At 37.5% G+C, this 25,954-nt stretch overlaps 1 protein-coding gene across 1 annotated transcript in view; it reads right to left on the reverse strand.

The window, feature by feature from the left end:
* LOC117326028 overlaps positions 1 to 16,660 on the reverse strand; it is a 43,422-nt gene extending 26,762 nt beyond the window's left edge. The window contains exon 1 of the mRNA XM_033882612.1: positions 16,039 to 16,660. The gene's annotated coding sequence lies outside the window, so the exon portion shown is untranslated. The remainder of the gene's footprint in view (positions 1 to 16,038) is intronic.
* Between the last annotated feature and the right edge of the window lie 9,294 nt (positions 16,661 to 25,954).

The raw sequence follows: 25,954 nt of genomic DNA on the forward strand, positions 1-25,954 counted from the left end.
AAAATTTCATCAAAGTTGCCCTTTTGGGGCCCCGCATCTCTGGCCCCAGGGGTCACACTAGCCTCATTTATATAAAATATGACCACCCTCCCCAAATGATTTTTCACAACATATCTGGTTGAAATCTACTAAAGGGTTAAGGAGGAGTAGGATTTTATAGCAAAATTTCATAAAAGTTCCCCTTTTGGGGCCCCGCCCCTCAGGCCCCAGGGGTCACACTAGCCTCATTTATATAAAATATGACCGCCCTCCCCAAATGATGTTTCACAACATATCTGGTTGAAATCCACTAAAGGGTTAAGGAGGAGTAGGATTTTATAGCAAAATTTCATCAAAGTTCCCCATTTGGGGCCCCGCCCCTCAGGCCCCAGGGGTCACACTAGCCTCATTTATATAAAATATGATCACCCTCCCCAAATGATGTTTCACACAATATCTGGTTGAAATCCACCAAAGGGTTAAGGAGGAGTAGGATTTTATAGCAAAATTTCATCAAAGTTCCCCTTTTGGGGCCCCGCCCCTCAGGCCCCAGGGGTCACACCAACTTCATTTATATAAAATATGACCGCCCTCCCCCAATGATGTTTCCAACCAAATTTAGTTGTAATCCACCCAAGGGTAAAGGAGGAGTAGGATTTTATAGCAATATTCACCTAAGTTCCCTTTTTGGGGCCCCGCCCTTCTGGCCCCAGGGGTCAGACCAGCCTCATTTATATAAAATATGATTGCCCTCCCCCAATGATGCTTCAAACCAAATTTGGAAGTAATCCACCCAAGCGTTAAGGAGGAGTAGCGTTTTGAAAGAAAAAGTTTACGGACGGCGCACGGCGCACGGCGGACGGCGGACGACGACGGACGAAGCACGATGACTATAGGTCATCCTGACCCTTTGGGTCAGATGACCTAAAAACCTAGATGTGTTGTAAAGATGTCAAGCAGTTACGGCCAACTTTATGGTGACGTATTGTATACAGTATGAACGTAATACAGGGTCTTCAAAGCGACACATATCCCAGCACATGAGTGTCAAATTTGTCTTGGCGAACTGCTTCTTAAGAAATATAACGTGCCACAACATTAGACTCATTTCTCAGCACCCGAGTGTCAATGTGTCTTGGAGAAAACTGTTTCTATGGTAACCTTATGTATACCTATATGAAAGCACGCGGTCTCCAGTGCGAAACATTTACCAGCACACAGCGTGTCGATGCGTCTTGTAGGTCTGTTTCTATGGCGCCAAGGCGACACGCGACTATCTTGGTATGCGGCAAGTCACACGCTATTGATTTTTCATTCATGAAATTGTAAATTATAGGTGGACACGCGAGTGAGCTCTTGCCACTAGACTTCGACGTGCAATAGTGTAGGTCTTGAAAATAGATCCTAAAGAAGGGTTGTCGTGGACTCGTCTGTATAACATCCGACCAATGAAACCACAAAACAGCAAACGTATACACATGTATAACCGATACAACTCACGTGTGTCCACGTATGTGATGAATAAGATGCTTTTCAACGATAGAGGGAGGGGTAGGGGGTGGGGGTTACATCATTGTGTTTTTTTAATATAGGGTCGGTGACGGGTTTGTGGATCAACGAGTTGTTTAATATACGGTGTCGGTGAAGGGTTTATACGAGGTATAAATGATATATGTAATATGGTTTTCGATGAAAGGTATGTTTGAAATATATAAATGGTCGATTATTTTAAAGATGTTGCACTGTTTTTTTTCTTCTTTTTTGACTAGTTGTAATTAATGTGAAAATTCCTTATAGACATATCTTTGTACAATAACGATCCACACATAATTGGTTTAGTATACAAATAATTATCATATGTTAATTAATGTCTTTTCATTGGTCAAGGGTCACTTTTGCCACTGTGGGGTCAAGTGCACCCGTGCTAAATACATAGTTCCTGATTGGTCGAGGGCTCAGCCCAGCCCCTCAAACATTAAGGTAATCCCCACTATGGAATTAATTCCAGGGCGTTTATGACGCCATCTTTGAAAACTTTCTAAATTGTTGTGATTCATTTTTATGATGTAGGCATATTCAGTTTCAGAATTATTTTTGAAAGGACATCCGTCCAACCACCCCTGCAATCCTCCTTTTACATGTATGTGTGGATCATAAGTTAATCACTATTCTTTGGTGCTGTTTTTTAGTATATTAGTATTGTAATTTTTATTCATGCTGATCAGACTTTTTCAATTTATATTCTGTTGTCTGATGAATGGTTGAATTATTTGTATAACACTTGTAAGCGGAGTCATTTTGCCAATATCTGCCGGGCGCAGGTTTCGTTTTTAAAGGTTTTTCCTGAAGTGCATGATGATCTAAAAATAGGGGTTTAGTTAATCTGTAATTTTAGAACTTTTGACGCGTACTTATTTCTCGCTCATCTTTGCTAAAAAATTATGATTGAATACTAAAATATATGAAATGTATATGTTAAAAGTTTCTGTTGATAAACGGCTGCCCCCTTTATCAAGGGGTATGTCAAAAGATTGTACAGCCATTCAGGTTGTTTGGCATTTTATATTCGAGGAATGGACCAGTAAGTGTACTAGATGCAGACGTAGTAAGTTCATATTGTATAGTCTTAATCTGTAGCAAGACAAAACTACCCATTTAATATGAAATAAAATGTGAAAAGAATAGAAATATCCAATACTACATCGAGTGTCGAGGGTATTTCGTCCTTGTTTACATAGGCAGTACAATGTAGGATTGTCCGTCGACGACAATTGCCGGGATTATGATATAGAGGTACTGGCTTAGCTTGGGGAGGGACTAGTAACTGTACTGGGAGGGGTGAACAATACTTAGTCTAGACAAATTAACAAACCAAGAGTTACTTCCTGTATACTTATCTGGGAATTAATTAGAGAGAGAGAGTGGGTGAGAGGAGATAAAGAGGGTTAGGGAGAGAGAGGAGTGAGAAAGGGGAGTTGGGGAGAGGAGAGAATGGGAGTAAGGGGAGGGTGAGAGAGAGAGAGAGAGAGTGGGTGAGAGGAGATAAAGAGGGTTAGGGAGAGAGAGGAGTGAGAAAGGGGAGTTGGGGAGAGGAGAGAATGGGAGTAAGGGGAGGGTGAGAGAGAGAGAGAGAGAGAGTGGTGAGAGGAGATAAAGAGGGTTTAGGGGAGAGAGGAGTGAGAAAGGGGAGGTTGGGTGAGAGGAGAGAAATGGAGTAAGGGGAGGGTGAAGAGAGGAAGAGAGAGAGAGTGGGGAGAGGAGATAAAGAGGGTTAGGAGAGAAGGAGTGAGAAAGGGAGTTGGGAGAGACGAGAATGGGAGTAAGGGGGGTGAGAGAGAGAGAGAGAGAGTGGGTGAGAGGAGATAAAGAGGGTTAGGGAGAGAGAGGAGTGAGAAAGGGGAGTGGGGGAGAGGAGAGAATGGGAGTAAGGGGAGGGTGAGAGAGAGAGAGAGAGAGTGGGTGAGAGGAGATAAAGAGGGTTAGGGGAGAGGGGGGTGAGACAGGGGAGTGGGGGAGGACGGCGAAGTGGGAGTAGGTGGCGGGTGGAGAGACGAGGAGGAGAGGGGTGACGAGCTGGATGGAGATACAAGAGGGTTAGGGAGAGAGAGGAGTGCAAGGGAGTTGGGGACGCAGACGAGAATGGGCGTAAGGGGAGGGTGAGATGACGAGAGAGGTGGGTGGCGTGAGAGGAGATCAAGAGGTTAGGGAGAGACGAGGAGTGAGCCAGGGGTTGGGGAGAGGAGAGAATGGGTAGCGAGGGGCGGTGAGAAGAGAGATGCGAGAGTGGGTGAGAGGAGTCACACGAGGGTTGGCGAGAGGGAGTGAGAAAGGGGAGTTGGGAGAGACTGAGAATGGGAGTCAAGGGGACGTGTTAGTGAGAGAGAGAGAGAGTGGGTCTAGGCGGCATCAAAGGGTGTGGAGAGAGAGGAGTGAGAAAGGGGAGTCGGGGAGAGGAGATAAAGAGGGTTAGGGAGAGAGAGGAGTGAGAAAGGGGAGTTGGGGAGAGGAGAGAATGGGAGTAAGGGGAGGGTGAGAGAGAGGAGAGACGAGGTGGGTTGAGAGGAGATTAAGAGGTTGGGAGAGCGGAGTGAGAATGGTCTTGGGAGAGGAGGATGGTAGTAAGGGGTGGGTGAGAGAGGAGCGAGAGAGTGGTGTTGGATGTTGGAGGAGTAAAGAGGGTTAGGAGGAGAGGAGTGAGAAAGGGGAGTTGGGGAGAGCGGGGAATGGGCGTAAGGGAGGGTGAGAGAGGAGGAGAGAGTGGTGTAGAGGGATAAAGGGGTTAGGGAGAGAGAGGCGTGGGCAAGGGGATTGGGGAGAGGAGAATGGAGTAGGGGAGGGTGAGAGAGATGAGAGAGAGAGAGAGAGAGAGAGAGAGAGAGAGTGGGTGAGAGGAGATAAAGAGGGTTAGGGAGAGAGAGGAGTGAGAAAGGGGAGTTGGGGAGAGGAGAGAATGGGAGTAAGGGGAGGGTGAGAGAGAGAGAGAGAGAGTGGGTGAGAGGAGATAAAGAGGGTTAGGGAGAGAGAGGAGTGAGAAAGGGGAGTTGGGGAGAGGAGAGAATGGGAGTAAGGGAAGGGTGAGAGAGAGAGAGTAAAGTAATCAAGAGAGACGGAGAGAGAGAGGGAGGAAGGAAGTGGAAGAGGGGTTAGTGAGAGAAGATCGAGAAAGGGAGAGGAGAGTGGGGGGGGGGGGGGGGGGGGGGGGGGTTATAGCTAACTAGAATGAACTGCCTCCCTACTCTACAAGTATGACCAAGGACAGGCATGCGGAAATGTAACCTGCTGTCATGTTACAGAAGAAGACTGACCATCAGCATGAATTGTGACGACCACACAAAGAATATATTTATCGACCTTCTCTTACTCTTGTACATGTACGTTTTGTATATATAATTGTAGATTATATTGTAGTAGAAAAATATCTGGTATTTCTGCGGATGTTTAATTCATATATACATGTACTAGTGTAAAAATTAGGCTAAAGGCCGACACAGGTTAGAGTTGCTTAAATTTCGTGTTTGTACGTATATTCAATGTAAGTAAAAAAACTATCAACCACGAGAAAGACTAAACGTAAGCCATTCGGAATACCATTGATGGATAGGTTTGATTGCTTACTGAAGACATGCATTGGCGGAGAGGCTTGTTGACTGTTTCCGCAAATTATGAATGGACAGATAAAGACTTGTTGAATGGCAACGAGAACGAGACTACAACTGATCAGCATCAGAACACGATCGGAATGGAATGTGGGGGAGTGATGTGTGTCGGACACACTCTGTCCGAGTAAGGTCACCGACCTGTCCTGGTCGATACAGAGACACGCAGAGGTCAGTAAGGCTTCCGTAGCCACAGGTAGGACTACTTGCGTTCGGAGTAACGCTGGAAATCTATGAAAAAAATAACGGAGGCTCATTTACAACGTTGGAACTAGAGGAATATTTGAAAATGGAATCTAGTTGAAAATCATTCAACCAACCGTTGAAAGCGAATCTTGTACTAAACAAACGCAACATAAAAGTGCTATCTCGAATACACAGATGTCTCTAAAAGTGAACCCATCCTTGAATTTTTGACTGTTGACACGAGGATATACAAAGGGACATCTAATATCTCCACATTTTAACTACAAGTACCTCTGCTGAGATTTGACAGACTTACATACAGTCAACACAGAAATGGAATCAAGAATATTGAGACACCACACTTCATAAATTACTAATATAGATATCAATTTTTCAAATAATCTAGATCGAACCTGTTTCAATATCTACCATTTTGAAACGGAATCAAGGATAACATGAGACCTTTCAGCGTGAAGTATCCAAAACCCCTAAGGTTCAATATTGAACGTCAGACTATTATAACGTTTTCCTTGTTAATCTATTTTATTTTTTAAACTGATATCTGTTCAATACTCAACATGGAAAATGGATCTCAGAATATATTGACGTTCTTTGCTCTTAAATTATTCAATGTATTCAGTGTTGCCAATAGACCCAATAATATCCATATATATTCATCCCTTTAGCAATAGTATAGTTGTAGGGAGGGAATGTCCATCGTTTTCCCACGTGATTCCTTTGGGAGCGGCCTAGCCCCAGGACAAATACGATAGCATATAATTGGGATTATCTCTTCATGCTCATCAGAGTTCAGGTTATGCTTCTATTCTAATATGTTGTTGAGCTCAACCTAAACTCTGTGTTCCATGCAGCTCTAAATTAAGAGTGGCAGTCTAGTACCCGGGCCGCGGGGTTGTTCAATTAAGGATTGCACATCGGTTTTATTCTCAACAAATTAGTTTTTAATAACTGGTTGTAGCGAAAGGTCGTAACCTTTATTACCCCTAAAATTGTCACAAATTTCCTCCCTCTGGATGATAAATATACTTTATGTTTCCCTGTGTTTGATAATAATTGTTTACTTATCCCGTTCCACTATGATACAACATCAAGCATCCATTCCTTCTAATAAGTAGTTTTATTGTAGCAGATACTACCCGAGTTGCGATTGGTCCTTCTCGACCGACAATCGACCAATCAGAGGTAGCGAGAGACTGTAAGGAACACAGTAAAACCCCTCTGTTGATTATCCGGACACTGTGGCACAGCTTTCATCATGCATGCACTAACTAGGTTCCCCAAGGTATCCAGATAGACTGTACCAGCTTGGATTATTACCCTTTTTAATTGGTGCATGCTGGATATATGGGGTCTTCTCCTCTGTGCCCCACCCCGAAAACAAATATCCATATATATCCTCGGCAGTTACGTCGCCCCGGGTGGGACGAGGCGTGGTACTTCTTGCTACGAGTTACGTGGTATTTCTTTATAAAGCATATATTCCGTTCGAGACACAATCTAGGAATATCAGGAGCATGTGACACAATATATTGCAGGATTTATAGGTACATTTGTATCTCCACATTATACTCACTGACTTGCAATTGGTTACCCACCCGATAATACATATCGACATACAGTTGGCCAAGTCAGTGCATTCCATGCTGAGATAAGGAACCAAGAATGAGCTACATTAGTAATATATTCTAAGTACTAACTGACTTAAATAGGCAACCACGTGATCCAGAGCCAGTCCCTAAATAGAGAACCACGTGATCTCGAACCAGTCTCTAAAATAGACAACCACGTGATCCAGAGCCAGTCCCTAAATAGAGAACCACGTGATCACGAACCAGTCTTTTAAATTAGACAACCGCATGATTTCAAACGAATCCCTTAAATAGACAGCCACGTAATTTCGAACCAATCCCTAAAATAGACAACCACGTGATCTCGAACCAGTCACTAAAATAGACATCCACGTTATCACGAACCAGCCTCTAAAATTAGACAACCGTGTGATTCCAAAACAATCACTTAAATAGACAACCACGTGATTTCCAACAAGTCCCTAAAATAGACAACCACGTGACCCCGAAATCCCTAAAATAGACAACCATACGTAACAGTGACGTGTTCTATGATACTGTATAGACCCGGACCAATACCGTGTCATAAATCACCAGCTATACCGCGGAGTCTGTCTCCTCTTTGGTGCCAGAAGTTTTATGTCGGGGACGCTATTGATTTTGATTATGTAACACTGACTATAACTGCCAAGGTGCGGATGCTGACGTAATCATTTACAGACAGAGTGACGTCATATATACAAAGTGAAATTTTCGATGCAAGTCCATATACATAATATAGATATAGATATAAATGCAATATGAAAATTGAAGTTCAATCTTCTGTTGCTTGCATGTCAGAAGACCATTGTTATCAATTTATTTTGCATTAATGACAATTGAACTTTATACCGTAAACATATAGGTTTAAAACCCATCGTTTAGCACATTTAAACATAAATCCACAAGATGTAATATCTACAGTGAAACAACGGCATTACCCCAACTTACAAGTATTTTTGTTCAATTTCTGCTATAAATGAAATTAATGCCTGGATTACCTAGATACCATAAGTTTTGGTACCTGTAAGACGTTTAAACGTTACTTAGATACCGTAAGTTTTGTTACCTGTATGACGTTTACACGTTACCTGGATTCCGGAAGTTGTGTTAACTGTATGTTAAACGTTACCTAGTGTTACCTGTATAACGTTTACACGTTACCTAGATTCCGTAAATTATGTTACCTGTATGACGTTTACACGTTTACCTAGAGTTACCTGTATGACGTTTACACGTTACCTAGAGTTACCTGTATGACGTTTGCATGTTACTTGTACACAGTTCTAGTATATCTTTACCTACGTATTATGACATCATTACTCTTACATGTACTTACTTGGTACTCGGTAAAACTTGGTATACCTGATGCCGTTTCTCTGTAATGAAGGCAGTGTGTGGAGGTTTAATGGTCTTATTTAATCTTACAGCCTTGCCAATTCTTTGTCCCATTTAACAGACAGCAGACGTATTAATTTGTGGGAGGTAACTATCGTGTTGTAGAGTTGACTCGCCTTCATCCCCCGCATTTCTCATTCTCCCACATACATCATCGATTGGCAGCGATAAACGGATTGATAGCATGTACTGTGATTGTGTGAGCATCGTCTTGCAGCAATGACGTCACAGATTAACGGTGACTGATTCAGCTTTGAATCGTTAAGCGAGATCTAAATATATTTGTTTTGCTAAATCTCCGCTTCATAACTGATCTAATATCGAATCAAGGATAATCACTTAACAGAATAGTATAAACCCTCTAAATAATGTAATCCATTGTGACGTCATACTTCACTAATGGAATTGCGCTATGTTAATCTAATGTAAGTAAGTGTCCTCTCATTTTTGGTGAGGTCTGGGGATGTCCATGTGATGGAATGCCTTTCTGTACTAAACTTCAGATATATTGAAACCTGCCTTACTTGCAACTAATTTTAACGACATCCTGTAATATACAGAGAAACCTGACTTTGTTGACACCTGACTTTAACGACATCCAGTAATATACAGTGAAACTTGACTTTGTTGACCACTGATTTTAACGACATCCTGTAATATACAGTGAAACCTGACTTTACTGACCACTGACTTTAACGACATCCTGTAATGTACAGAGAAACCTGACTTTACTGACCACTGACTTTAACGACATCCTGAAATATACAGAGAAACCTGACTTTACTGACCATTGACTTTAATGACATCCTGTAATATACAGAGAAACCTGACTTTACTGACCACTGACTTTAACGGCATCCTGTAATATACAGAGAAACCTGACTTTACTGACCACTGACTTTAACGGCATCCTGTAATATACAGAGAAACCTGACTTTACTGACCACTGACTTTAACGGCATCCTGTAATATACAGAGAAACCTGACTTTGTTGACCACTGATTTTAACGGCATCCTGTAATATACAGAGAAACCTGACTTTACTGACCATTGACTTTAATGACATCCTGAAATATACAGAGAAACCTGACTTTACTGACCACTGACTAACGACATCCTGTAATATAAAGTGAAAGCTGAATTAACTGACACTTGACTTTAACAAAATCCTATTATATGAAGTAAAACCTGACTTTACCGACCACTGACTTTAACGACATCCTGTAATATACAGTGAAACCTGACTTTACAGACCACTGACTTTAACAACATCCTGTAACATCCGTAATCTAACAAAAGAAAAGAAAAACTCCACATTATCGTCCCTTGTCTCATGGATCTCTGTTTTTGATATTAACGTCGGTGACCTTCGGTTGATCGCCCTCAAAGTCACTCTTTCCTAGGGGTTTTCACAGAAAAACCTGTCTTTGAAATGTCATCACAATTAACCGAGAAATACAGCCACTAGATGTATCACCAAAAGTGTGGAAATGGAATGACATTATTAACATTTAAGTGTCCTTGACCTTTCTTTGTACATTATCGGGTAATTAACCAATCAGAGGCGGTTTCGCCATTTGTAACTTGTTACTTTGACCGACTTCATAGATATTCTAACGTGTCCATGTTAAACATGGGACTTCAACATCTGTCTAGAAAGGCAGCTATAAGGATCGCAAACAATTAAGAGTTTGACATTTAATCTATGTTCCTCAAACAAGCACCAGTGATATATTGACCTTTGGTTTATTTAAGCTTCCGGATATAGACTGACCCCCTGTCTCTAGAATATCAAAATTATTAATAAAATTGAGCTTTATGATTTTGGTCTCTTGCATATATCTGATTCTAAATTTCAAACCAGGGGGAGATAATCTAGTATTAGTAATTAGCTTGGTAATTCTTAACAAAAAGAAACAACAAAACAAACAAAAACAAAACAAACAATAGGATCTGGTGGCCAGTCTATATCTACCTTAAGGCATGCCCGAAGTTGAAAAACAAAATATAAATTTTAAGCCTTTAAAACCTTACATAAACATGCAGAGATATTACAATAAGCAGACAGACAGACGGACGAAAATGTGCAATTGGTCCCCTCACCACAAACCAATATTCGTATATAGCGGCGCTGGGCCTCAGCCTACATGCTTAAACGCTGCCCAGACCAGGAGCTGTTCTATACAGTGTACAAGGCAGACCTAGTTTTAAAGGTTTTCTATTTTGGTTTGTATAACTTATGTTTTCAAAGGAAACTAATTCCAAGTGGTGTGATTCCGACACTTTCCGCGCCGTAGCGCCACACCATCAATTCCCGGGCAATTAAACAATGTGAAAGGTGAGCGGTGCCCGAGAACACACCCGCATCAGTTATGCCTTAACTTATTGAAGCTGCTGAATTATTCACACGCAATAGACAAGTTTGCCAAATGTTCTCTATACATGCTCATAACTCCAAATTTCCGCACCACGTGGTTACCAATCCATCTGTTTATACTGGTAACCACGTGACCACTTTCCTTTGGTTAACACAACCAACACACCGGCTTAATTGTACCACGTGATCTCTTTAAAATGCAGGGTGATCAAACTGGTGATCGCATGATCTCTCATATTAGCACATGGCAGCTCACGTATATGTATGTATATATATGTGTGTATAATATATAGACATGTATATATTAATTGCATCACTTATGTTGTTGTTATATATATACTATTGTTTACAAACCTGACATACAATTGTACCTGTAATTAGCCCGAGTTTCCTCTGACCCTGATACCGTTTCAGGGCCAGAGGAAGCTCGAGCTAACCTGTGCTGTAACAGACACATATTATTTAAACTACAAACAATAAACACAGGTTTGACACTGCGTGATTCTATAACTAATATCATAATTACCTCAACTATCTTGCCATTCTTCTCCAAGTGACATGTATCACCCATGTGATTATTACATCATCGACCCAAACTTATATTTGGAAAGTTTGAAGAACGGAAGTGTGTACATTGATGAATTAACGTCTCAACTCCTCTAACATTATATAGACTTATGCAGAATAACATCACAGGTGGGCAGTGTTTCTCGCTGGCTACCACACAAACAGACGGGGAGCACAAGTTACCAATTTTTATAGACCTATATTTAGCTTAAAGAATCCAGCGATAACGAGATATGATAACAAGCATTAGAGGGAGTCTGATGGTAAAAAGTGGTACAGAATCGGCGTACAAAGATGCTGCATACTTGATAGACACGTGATGCTATAATACACTTTAAGATTATACAAAGTGAATGTCAATACTCAAAAAAATATATCACTTATGTATATCACAATATATATGATATTACGACTCAACGATACAATATACAAATTAACCTGCTACCACGATATTGTATGCTTATTATCAACCTGATACCACGATATCATACTTGATTCCACGAGATTATATATTATAATAACCTGATACAACGCTATAGCATACGTATCTGCTACCATGACTTATACTATATGCATTTGCCAACCTGATATCACGATATTATACTAGCCTGATACCACGATACAATTTATTATATTATCCAGATACCACGATATCATACTAGCTTGAAACCATTATATCATTTATAACATGAACACGATACCACGATATTATATACATTATCTTAGCATACTTAATTATACACACTACACATTACACTTCACCCATACCCGGATGTTATACCTACATTGAACCACATTATGCTGAGTGGATGGGAAATCGAGATACACTAACCATCATAAACATACTGGTATTCTGAATGGCACAATACTATATATACTCTGTACAGATACCACAATACTATATATACTCTATACAGATACCACAATACTATATATACTCTGTACAGATATCACAATACTATATATACTCTATACAGATACCACAATACTATATATACTCTGTACAGATACCACAATACTATATATACTCTGTACAGATATCACAATACTATATATACTCTGTACAGATACCAAAACACTATATATACTCTGTACCGATACCAGAATACTATATATACACTGTACAGATACCACAATACTATATATATTCTGTACAGATACCACAATACTATATATACTCTGTACAGATATCACAATACTATATATACTCTGTACAGATACCACAATACTATATATACTCTGTACAGATACCACAATGCTATATATACTCTATACAGATATCACAATACTATATATACTCTGTACAGATACCACAATACTATATATACTCTGTACTGATACCACAATACTATATATACTCTGTACAGATACCACAATACTATATATACTCTGTACAGATACCACAATGCTATATATACTCTGTACGGATACCAAAATACTATATATACTCTGTACAGATACCACAATGCTATATATACTCTGTACGGATACCAAAATACTATATATACTCTGTACTGATACCACAATACTATATATACTATGTACAGATACCACAATACTATATACTCTGTACTGATACCACAAAACTATATATACTCTGTACAGATACCACAATACTATATATACTCTGTATAGATACCACAATACTATATATACTCTGTACAGATACCACAATACTATATATACTCTGTATAGATACCACAATACTATATATACTCTGTACAGATACCACAATACTATATATACTCTGTACAGATACCACAATACTATATATACTCTGTACAGATACCACAATACTATATATACTCTGTACAGATACCACAATACTATATATACTCTGTACAGATACCACAATACTATATATACTCTGTACAGATACCACAATACTATATATAACTCTGTACAGATACCACAATACTATATATACTCTGTACAGATACCACAATACTATATATACTCTGTACAGATACCACAATACTATATATACTCTGTACAGATACCACAATACTATATATACTCTGTACAGATACCACAATACTATATATACTCTGTACAGATACCACAATACTATATATACTCTGTATAGATACCACAATACTATATATACTCTGTACAGATACCACAATACTATATATACTCTGTACAGATACCACAATACTATATATACTCTGTACAGATACCACAATACTATATATACTCTGTACAGATACCACAATACTATATATACTCTGTACAGATACCACAATACTATATATACTCTGTACAGATACCACAATACTATATATACTCTGTACAGATACCACAATACTATATATACTCTGTACAGATACCACAATACTATATATACTCTGTACAGATACCACAATACTATATATACTCTGTACAGATACCACAATACTATATACTCTGTACAGATACCACAATACTATATATACTCTGTACAGATACCACAATACTATATATACTCTGTACAGATACCACAATACTATATATACTCTGTACAGATACCACAATACTATATATACTCTGTACAGATACCACAATACTATATATACTCTGTACAGATACCACAATACTATATATACTCTGTACAGATACCACAATACTATATATACTCTGTACAGATACCACAATACTATATATACTCTGTACAGATACCACAATACTATATATACTCTGTACAGATACCACAATACTATATATACTCTGTACAGATACCACAATACTATATATACTCTGTACAGATACCACAATACTATATATACTCTGTACAGATACCACAATACTATATATACTCTGTACAGATACCACAATACTATATATACTCTGTACAGATACCACAATACTATATATACTCTGTATAGATACCACAATACTATATATACTCTGTACAGATACCACAATACTATATACTCTGTACAGATACCACAATACTATATATACTCTGTACAGATACCACAATACTATATATACTGTACAGATACCACAATACTATATATACTCTGTATAGATACCACAATACTATATATACTCTGTATAGATACCACAATACTATATATACTCTGTACAGATACCACAATACTATATATACACTGTACAGATACCACAATACTATATACTCTGTACAGATACCACAATACTATATATACTCTGTATAGATACCACAATACTATATATACTCTGTACAGATACCACAATACTATATATACTCTGTACAGATACCACAATACTATATATACTCTGTACAGATACCACAATACTATATATACTCTGTACAGATACCACAATACTATATATACTGTACAGATACCACAATACTATATATACTCTGTACAGATACCACAATACTATATATACTCTGTACAGATACCACAATACTATATATACTCTGTACAGATACCACAATACTATATATACTCTGTACAGATACCACAATACTATATATACTCTATACAGATACCACAATACTATATACTCTGTACAGATACCACAATACTATATATACTCTATACAGATACCACAATACTATATATACTCTGTATAGATACCACAATTACTATATATACTCTGTATAGATACCACAATACTATATACTCTGACAGATACCAACAATACTATATATACTCTGTACAGATACCACAATACTATATATACTCTGTATAGATACCACAATACTCTATATACTCTGTACTAGATACCACAATACTATATATACTCTAGTACAGATACCCACAATACTATATATACTCTGTACAGATACCACAATACTATATATACTCTGTACAGATACCACAATACTATATATACTCTGTACAGATACCACAATACTATATATACTCTGTACAGATACCACAATACTATATATACTCTGTACAGATATCACAATACTATATATACTCTATACAGATACCACAATACTATATATACTCTGTACAGATACCACAATACTATATACTCTGTACAGATACCACAATACTATATATACTCTGTACAGATACCACAATACTATATATACTCTGTACAGATACCACAATACTATATATACTCTATACAGATACCACAATACTATATATACTGTGTATAGATACCACAATACTATATATACTCTATACAGATACCACACTACTATATATACTCTATACAGATACCACAATACTATATATACTCTGTACAGATACCACAATACTATATATACTCTGTACAGATACCACAATACTATATATACTCTGTACAGATACCACAATACTATATATACTCTATACAGATACCACAATACTATATATACTCTATACAGATACCACACTACTATATATACTCTGTACAGATACCATAATACTATATATACTATGTAAAGATATCACAATACTACATGTTATAGACTGTGTACAGTTACCACAATACTATATATACTCTGTATAGATACCACAATACTATATATACTCTGTACAGATACCACAATACTATATATACTATGTAAAGATATCACAATACTACATGTTATAGACTATGTACAGATACCACAATAGTATATATACTCTGTACAGCTGATACCATAATACTATAATGTATACTTTATACAGATACCACTTTTCCATTGTGAAATGATACGATACTTAGATGTGATGACCAATTGTTGATCGTACAATACATCATACATATGTACGTTATACACAAGGAAACCCTACGATATCAATCATATGTTTCCGGTGTGTACTGAGAAAATGTGTACTACGTCACCACGACTTACCTAGCGTAACGTCTTCGAGCGAACCACGGTCCTCTACCACAGCGTTCGCCTGTCAGTCAGTGTGTCAATCACATTAGCAGAAGTCGACGTAATTTGTGTTAAATCTGTACATTTCCTACACTGCATACGTATATACTCCGCGCCAGACTGCCATGGTTTGTCCTACACAAGCACCAGCCTCTCAAATCAATACTTATACTACAATAACAGTCGACACTGAATCTAGTATGTTTCACTTTACCTTGTTAATGCCAAGGCATGTGTGAGAGTACGTGCTGATGTACGTGATGAGACGTATCCCATGGTCAATTAGTCGCACGCGCACCACTTATATTTCTTGGTGACACTCCTGTCTGAGCTATCCGTGGCCATGTTGTAGCAGAAAAGTCCCCACCGCCAAGTGACGAGATGGTTAGAGGTCCGTTCACATGTCGGCAGCTTTCAATGGGAAGAGTTTGTCATTGATGAAAATTATTCCGGGCCCAGAGCGAGGTGCTTACGTCATGGCGGTGACGGTGTGTTTACATGTATCGTGAGACCTCCCGATCGATCGGGGCCCAGGTAAACACATCACTAGCAATAGCTAGTTGTATGCTGCGTCTCCACCATCACAACTCTGCCACCAAACTGTCACCACCAAACCTAATAAAGACGAAAAACATGACCGTGAAATACATTTGAACGTTGTCACATGACAATTGAGGGCATGTTTGGCGGGAAGGAAGTCACATGATCAATTCGGGGAATATTTAAAATCAAAGTGGTCACATGATCATAATGTCGGGGAAATGTTATCACATGGTCATGCATCCAGTTCGACCGGGATATGATCACACCATTATTTATAGCCTGTATTAACGGAAGGTGGTCAATATGGATAATTGTTAGCACGCTAGACACAACCTGTTAAATATCGTCTTATCAGAATGTCGGTCCAATAACCACTGTAATCGGGTAACTGTTACTCCAAAGCAACACTGTAATCAATTAGCCAACCTAATATAACGCTGATTGAGTCTATTATTACCACAGCGCAGCAGTTCGATTGTAATATTAGTACAGTAATAGCCACACATTGGCTAGGTCTGACGGAACAGTGAGGTACAGGGTATATAAGGTGTGCTGTGGGTCTGGTATAGCTATTGACAGTGTAATGAGATGGACGTTAGTAGTTCTAGTGTATATATCTAATGATAGTGTAATGTGTACGTGGAATGCAGGTTAATATGAAGTTTAGCTCCAAGATGATATGTAACATAAATGCAGGTTAACATGTCATTTAGCTGCAGGTTCTGTAATATTAGATATCGTAAGATTTTCCACAATTATTTTTGGCTAAAACATCGTCACGTGGAGGTTAATAACTTAACCTGATTGACGACATACACATTGTGGCATCACAATGTCCCAGTGTAAATTTCTCGTTATCAAGACAATCCCACCTTTTTGCAAAGAAGTTTCATGCGTAATAGCAAATTTAAACACCTCCGATTCGGTTAACATGGTGTTATGCTGACCTAATAAAATCTAAAATATTAACATTTGTTAAACATCATATTGACCTCATCAAAGGTCCATAATTAATAAGCGAAGCAAACATGTAGTTTAGCTGCAGGTTAAATGTAGTTAAGTTGCAGGTTAATATGTAGTTAAGTTGCAGGTTAATATGTAGTTAAGTTGCAGGTTAATATGTAGTGCAGTTGCAGGTTTATATGCAGTTAAGCTTGATGTTAACATGAAATGTAATTGAAAGTTAGTATGTAGCATAATTGCAGGTTAATAGGTGGTTTAGCTTCAAGTTAACATGAAGGTAGCTGAAGGTTAATATGTAGTTAGTTACACACTGTAGAACAGAACCAGTAAAGTTACAGGTATATAGTAAGAAACGGCCTTGGAGAGAAAAGGAGGATCAAGAAGACGTCTAGAACAGATACAGGAACTGCAGTCTAGAAGTTACACAGATAATGAGATACAAGAAATGTTGTGTTGTTTCGATGAAACAAGCGATGAATGGTAAAGATCAGGGAGGAAAAAAGAGCATAAAATCCAAAGGGACTTGGCACGATTTAGTTTGGTTTTTATATGTATAACATCCTACCAACAGCTAAGGTCATTTAAGGACGGCCTCCCGTGTGTGCGACAGGCATGCGTGTGGTGAGTGCATATGTGTGTTTTGGGAGGCTGCGGTATGTTCGTGTTAAGTCTTCTTGTGATAGTTCGTAACTTTTGCCGGTTTATAGTGCTTCCCGAATGAAGCATACTGCCGAAGACACCCAGCAGGACCCCCCCATCCGGTCACATTATACTGACAACGGGCAAACCAGTCGCTCCACTCCCGAAATGCTGAGCGCTAATTAGCAGGAGTAGCAACTATCATTTTTCAAGACACTGGTATGTCTCGGCTAGGGGACAGAACCCAAAGCCTTCCTCACAGGGGCGAACACTCAATTAAAGGCCAAAAGTGAGGCTCTGTCAAGGAAGACATCGGGAAGAGGAAAGTTGTGAAGAAAGAGAAAAGATAAGATCCCAAATTCAGTTGCCTCTTACGATCATGCGATGGGGGCAGCAAGTACGCCCTAACTGCAGACTTGGCGCGAGTTCCTTACCTACGTGTCATATACATTGTATATATATTTATATATACATCATAGTTTTCAATAATACATATATTTAATGTGGACCAAATCCAACTGTTCTCCGGTATTCTTCTCTCAGAAGTAGGGACATACTCAAACTAGAGAGAAAAAAAATCACAATATATAAAAACATCACAAGGGAAAGTCACAATGTAATCGTCAGATAGTGATGAAGATAACGTCTAGTGTTACATCTCCCGTACGGTACACGACTCGACGCAACAAGAAAACGTTATGTTGTAAAACTAGCAGGAACCAACACCAACGGCGTGTGCATGGCACGATTATCAAATGGATAACGAGATCAGTGTCAAAAAGGAATATCCACTTCATCAAGATATTATCAGAATTACTACATCGGGGATAACTAGAGAAGAAAGTATAGGGGAGGAGTATCAAAGGAATTAACAAACGGTGGAATGGTGGTCTCTAATGATCAAATGGTAAACTGTATCAGTATAGGTACCTTACGTAACGAGGCGGAAATATCGGGTTAGATGTTAACATACACCAATAAAATCTCTAGGAATTTATTCATGGAGATAAATTTAAAAAAAAAAAAAAAAAACAAACGGAAATTACAGGAGAGAAAAGGTTAAAATACCTCATACATGCATAAGAGGATAAATGTTTTCTAGTAGAATTTTCTATGTATGAATTAGGTCAGGAGTATAACTTATTACCTTTTTACTAGTGAATTATTAAGAAATGTTAATGCATTGTTGTTGACTGCAGTGGAAAGATAGTTTCGCCATTTTTGAATGTTACTTTGTACAGCCAAGCACCAATACTAAATTTAGAAACACAAACAAAAAGATATTACCGGCAAAAGGCAAAATAATTAAGCCGTAATTCTAACTCTAAATCGATAAACGAGGGCAAAATATTAGCAAAAGTGTAGATTTACATGGAGACCTTTGAAATAGTACAAAGATAATACGACCAGGTGTTCCGGGAGAGTAATTGTCAGAAACGAAAAAACGGGAGCAAAACCGTACACAATATACAATATACCATCGTTAATACCCGGCATACAAACTAGGTCAAATTAATTAAGTCATATTCTCAAAATAAGAACTAGGGTGGTGAAACATTCCCTTCCGGTAATACATTGATAAACATTTAAGGTTAAAGGTCAAATCAACTTAGGAAAATAATAGGAAGAAACACACGTTAAAAATACTTCAACTAATTCGTTCGAGTTCAAAATGGAAATGCAACGACCTCACAAAAATACATATTCCTTTGAATAGAATAATTGTATTACACCTATTGAAATGGCCGTTCCACTCCAATGGTTACATTTTGGAAGAAAATGCCTTCTTTTAGAATAATAGTGTAAAAATGTAAATATTGCTAATGAGCTGTCTTGATTTGGAGTTTTAAGACGTGATAATTGACACAGCTTTGCAGACAAACATATCACATTACTCTATATGATGGATACTCGCAAAGCTGTACCATTTATAATGACTATACAATTCCGTATCCAATCAGTTAAATGTTCAATACTAGTACAGCGAGGTCCTTAATATAACTATCGGCCCACGGGGTACATTGTCCATCGCGGAATTGAAAAGGGATATTGAATGGAACTATTGAAATATCACCAAAATGTAGCTCAAACATAAAATATTATGTAAATCTAAGTCAAACATATAATACAATGTAAATCTAGGTCAAACACAAAATACTTACATTAATCTAGGTCAAGCACAAAATATATACATTAATCTAGCTCAAACATAAAATATTATGTAAATCTATGTCAAACATATAATATTATGCAAATCTAGGTCAAACACAAAATACTTACATTAATCTAGGTCAAAGATCAAATACGACATACATTTGTAAGTTTAGGTCGAACACAAAATACGACATAAATCTAGGTCAAACACAAAATACTACATAAATCTAAGTCAAACATAAAATACTACATAAATTTAGGTCAAACTCAAAACACTTACATCAATCTAGGTTACGCATAAAATACCCACATCAATCTGGGCCAAACATAATATACTTACATCAATCTAGTTCAAAAATAAAATACTACTTAAATCTAGGTCGAATACAAAGAATATTGCGTTCTCGTAATATATGCCAGGGTAACGAAAAGGATTTAAAATGTAGCACATAATTTACTGACTGTTGAATGAATTATAAAATATAGTAAAATGGTTCTATTATTCGTACAGGAAATACATGTAAGATAGATATTTAGTGAACTCGACTTTGTATGGGAAAGCACTATTGTAAGTAAGAAAACAGTCCTAAATAAGGAAACTCTCCAATGTTTACACACGGATTTTTAGTTAGCTGCTCCTGCAGCCTTTAACTATATATATTACATTATCAGGGTTCATATGAGTTAGCTCGCATCATACATCTGCATATTTGATATTGGGTCTGATGTAGATTGGATAATAACACTTCTGAGAATACCGACATAATAGCGAGCCATAATTCTAACTCAGTTTTGATAAAAGGAAGGCAGAATACGAACAAGAAATATAGACTTGCATGGAGACTTTTGAAAAAGTACAAGGATAATCAGACCATGCGTTCCGAAGTAGTAAACGTTTTCTGCTTCATCGACAACACCCGACATACAAATATAGGCCAAACCCTTGTTAAGCCACATTCTCAAATGAGACGTAGGGTGAAGACAACAGAATCACGAGGCATATCCATATCGCACAAACAAATGAAATATTTGCGAATGTGATCGTGGTATCGACCATAAAACTTCCCCATGATTTCCAACAACTTGCATATATTGGAACCTTAAAATAGTTAAAGATATTTTTCAATCAAATAGATTTCAGTAACCTTAGTTTAACTATATTTGTATTCAAAATTCATTCAAATATACATAGATTGTTATAGTTTGGGATCGGAAAACAAGCTTAAAGCTTATTTCAATAACCTTAAATATATTGTTTTTAATGCCTATTAATTCATGTTTGAAATACAATGTATGTTGATTATATTAAACATCACTTAGTTTTTGGTGTATATTATTGTTACTATTAAGATATTCTTTTCTATCAGCCATAGTTCTTGTGTCATTTTACATAAGTATTATATATGTAATCTTTTATATCCTTCCTTGGCCTACATCTAATCATTCGGATTATATTTATTGTTGAATTAAATAGTACGGCAGTCGTTCCTACCGTTTTACAATCTGTTTGTGATATACATATCTCCAATTTTTCACAACCTTCATCTTCAAAATTCAATCATTCAATTCATCGTTGCAAAATGTTAGCTGTTTAACATCCTGCAATGACCATTATAATTAGAGGAAGCACGGATGTATTATATATTTTCTTGACAAGGTTCCTTTACATTTTTTTCTCTATATATTGCCAGTCAGTGAGGCAGTCAACGCTTATATTTCTGTGTTAAGAAAGGTTTTGAAGATTTTGATTATTTCAAATTTTGTTCAAAACCTTTCGCAGTTAACAAATGAATTTTTTTCAAATACAGTGTTTTAAGTTGAGTTTATAAGTCGTTATTATATATGAGATACAACAAGGACACACGAACCTTGACATGCGGTCTAATGTCCACTACTGGTCAGTTTTTGTATACCACCGGACCGTGAGTTCGTTTCGTGTAGAATGAGATGACCTACAAAGCATGTCACTGGAATTTCCACGCGGGTCCCTATCCCTTAAAATATGAAACAGAAACGAACTGGAATCAAATAGGCCACAATTGTTTCAGATCTCAAATTTTAATATGCGTTATGTACTTCGCATTGATTAAAACAAATAACAAGCTTCGGATGTGCTTCCTTTATGTAATTAAGCAAACAATGAATAACACTTTTTAAGAATCTAAAGTGGAAATAATGTTGAGAAAAGAAGATAATTGTTTGAGTGTATCTGCGTTATCAAGGGACTAGATACAGTACACCCAAAATGAATTATACTGAAGAAGAAGAAGAAGAAGAAGAAGAAGAAGAAGAAGAACAACAACAACAACAACGGCAATAACAACAACTCAAAATATTAAGAGGTGTAAAAGCCCCATAATTCAATTTCTTTGATATTTTTTTTTCAATATTAGAATTCAAAGGAACTCCAAGCAGGTGTTTATATTGTTAAATGCACCCCAACTCAAATAAGTTTATCTACCCGGGCGTATAACGTTCAGTAGTTGATACGGCGTGAATGTCATGATTCTATCGTTGACGTCGCGTGGCATTATATTTGTTCAAAGTCAGTTATTTTTCTCTATTTTTCTACGGTTATCTACATGATTTAATAATACAGTTGTACATGGTAAAATAATTGGCGTTACGATAGGTCTTATCCAGAAAGAGTAACAATCTTGATGTCATATAATTTATGGAAACAACAGACTATTGTTTAAAGCGTATTCACAGTAGCACAGGCAAGATAAGAGAAAAAAAGCTTCTTCAAATTGAAAATAATGATAACAATAGCCTAATATTTTATGCAGTTTTGTTTCCCATGTCCCATTTGTTTCATGATTCACCATGACCTACTTTGTGCCGGTCATGACCTTCTTTGTGCATGACCTACTTTGTGCCGGCGATTACCTACTTTGTGCGGGTCATGACCTACTTAGTGCATGTACTATTTGCCGACCATGACTTACTTTGTACCGGCCGTAAGCTACTATGTGCATGACCTACTTTGTGCCGACCATGACCTACTTTATGCCGTCGGGAGGCCAACAGACTGCCATATCTGCGTGTATTAACCATGATACATAAGTATATCAGGTAAATGATAGGTAACCCACGCATACGACTATTAAATATACAATCCTCTATTTATTTTTCAGCTTCGACTACTTGGAGAGTCCAAGGATTTAGGTGTCTTCATTACATAAAAATCGAAAAGCGCGTTATATATCAGACAATGGAAGCGTAGTCTTTCACGTGATTGTGTGATGTCAGATTGCTGATTGGTCGTTACAATAAGATAGACCCTTCTGACTGAAGCATGATTCTAGAAGTGACGTCATTGAGTGTACTGCATGCCGCCATGTTCTGTCTGTTGTCATCTCTAGATCTGTAATCTATTACATCAGAGCCGCCAATTTACATCCGTTTGAGCAGACGACAAGTACCGCCAACAGAGACGACCGACTTGTGATTTATTCCCAGTACAGTTCATGGTGACCTGATAGGTGAACGCGTGGTTAAAGGCGCGTGATTTGCACATCAACTCATGCAATCTAATAACATTACTTCCGGTTGAATGTGCATGTATCAAAATGAGGAACTGAGTTTTGGAAATTTAGACACATGGTCGGCCAATGACCAGATAAATTCCCCAGACTATATCGAGTTTCCAGTAATATTGCATATTGGTTCCATGCATTGCAGGAACATACATGTATTTCATGTCAGGATACAAAATATGTTCCATTTGCCATTGAATTCTTTATATTAGAAACTTACATTTTTGTTCGAGCTAAACATGGTATTCGAATTTTCAGTGTTCGAGATGACGAGGTGTAGGTGTATGTACTTACATAATCACAATGACCTTTCCAGATGGTTTGGGACTTGTATCTTCTTTTAAGGAAATCATCAATTGCATCAATAAACATCTTGTTTATGGTAAATTTCGTACTTTATCCTGTAATATATCAAACGTGTTTATCCACCATATATCGTTTCTTGTTACAGTTAATGAGAAAGATGTTATTAGACCCACACACTGATGTAAAAAGGTTTGTGTGAGATATGTTTGTGTTGTGTAGGTTGGTGAGTGCTTGTGGACAGACGCACACGTCTGTATGGATGTGTCTCGCCCAATCAATACTACACGCCGAACTGCGGGGGTGGCAAACGGAAGTCCAATGTTTTCTTCATCTCGAAATGTTTTCTGGCTTCGACTTACGTCATAAGCGCCGAAGCGATTGAGATGTTTACGGTCTTCAAATTAGAGTCAATGCAGTGTTTGACAGGTGACGGCCTTCAAGCACATGACTTGGGTGTGTATCGCAATGAATAACAAATTCTTGCAAATGTCATCACATTCACTCTATTTCTTGTACCAGTAAAGCTTTTAACACAGGCGTATGTGCTTTCCTAATGTATCACCAAAGGAACATTCACGTACTGCCGTGGGCTTCATAGATCGCTTTTATTTAGCATTTCTATAATACACAATTAATCATAATTTCACAGCAAATTAATTCACAACAAAATATTCAACATTGTCCTTTTTTTCTTTTTGTTTAGACTTTATTTTGTTTATATTGTTAAATAAAGGGCGAAACAATCATCAAACTTCAAGTTTTAAGATAACTCATTGAAATACTCCATTGAATAATGGTCAAACATTACCCTAATGAAATTGTAATGTTTGGTTATGATAAAACAATGTCCATGGATAGATGAGTTATCACCTAATTGTGGTATTATACCTCATATTCATAAGGATGTAAAAAAATTACTATCGTGTTAAGAAACACACGATGAGGTTGCAATACATTTGTCGATTTGGCATTTACATCATAGGGTAGCAGATATGAGAAAAATACTGCAATTGATGGTAAAAGCATGAAACTTAGTCTGAACAAAGTTTATGGTATTAAAAACGGTCTAGAGATAGAGCCATCGACAAAATGTCCTACTTCCGACAAAAATTAAATATGGTTGTACTAACAAAGTTAAATCTTTGAACGTATAATTAATTGTCGTAGTAATCTGCCAACCAAACATCGTCCAAATAGCATTGTTTCTAGTATTTTAGCATCATCTAATCATCTATTAAACGTGAAAGCGCACTAATAAATTATCCCTGGGAGTTTATTTAAGCATTGAACTGTTTTTGTATGGTATTTATGGTCTATTTGAATGCCAGAGCTTTGCAAGCAAACAACATAATGTGCTAGCTCTGGCATTCAAATAGATCATAAATACCATACAAAAACAGTTCAACGCTTGTTTACATTCCTTTTACTTATTTTATTTTTTAAAGACTATAATTCATATTCAAAATTCATAATTCCCGCCTTACCGAGAGTCAGCAGATTTTTTGTCAGTCGTTGGAACAGCCGGAACATGGTCGCGTGCTTTTTGGCAAACAAAATAGTACATGGAAATTTTAAAAAAAAAATCAATTTTGTTAATCATTTTATTATCAACGTAATGCGCAAATGCCCCTTTTTTAACAAATAATGTAGACAAAATAATTAGTCGTTAAACTTAATTATCCTGGATATTGTAGTTCCGGTTCGTGTTGTATTAATACGCTGATAAGTGTATTGCGTGATGGATG

This window comes from Pecten maximus, chromosome 4, assembly GCF_902652985.1.
Source record: "Pecten maximus chromosome 4, xPecMax1.1, whole genome shotgun sequence".
Classification (NCBI taxonomy): Eukaryota; Metazoa; Mollusca; class Bivalvia; order Pectinida; family Pectinidae; genus Pecten; species Pecten maximus.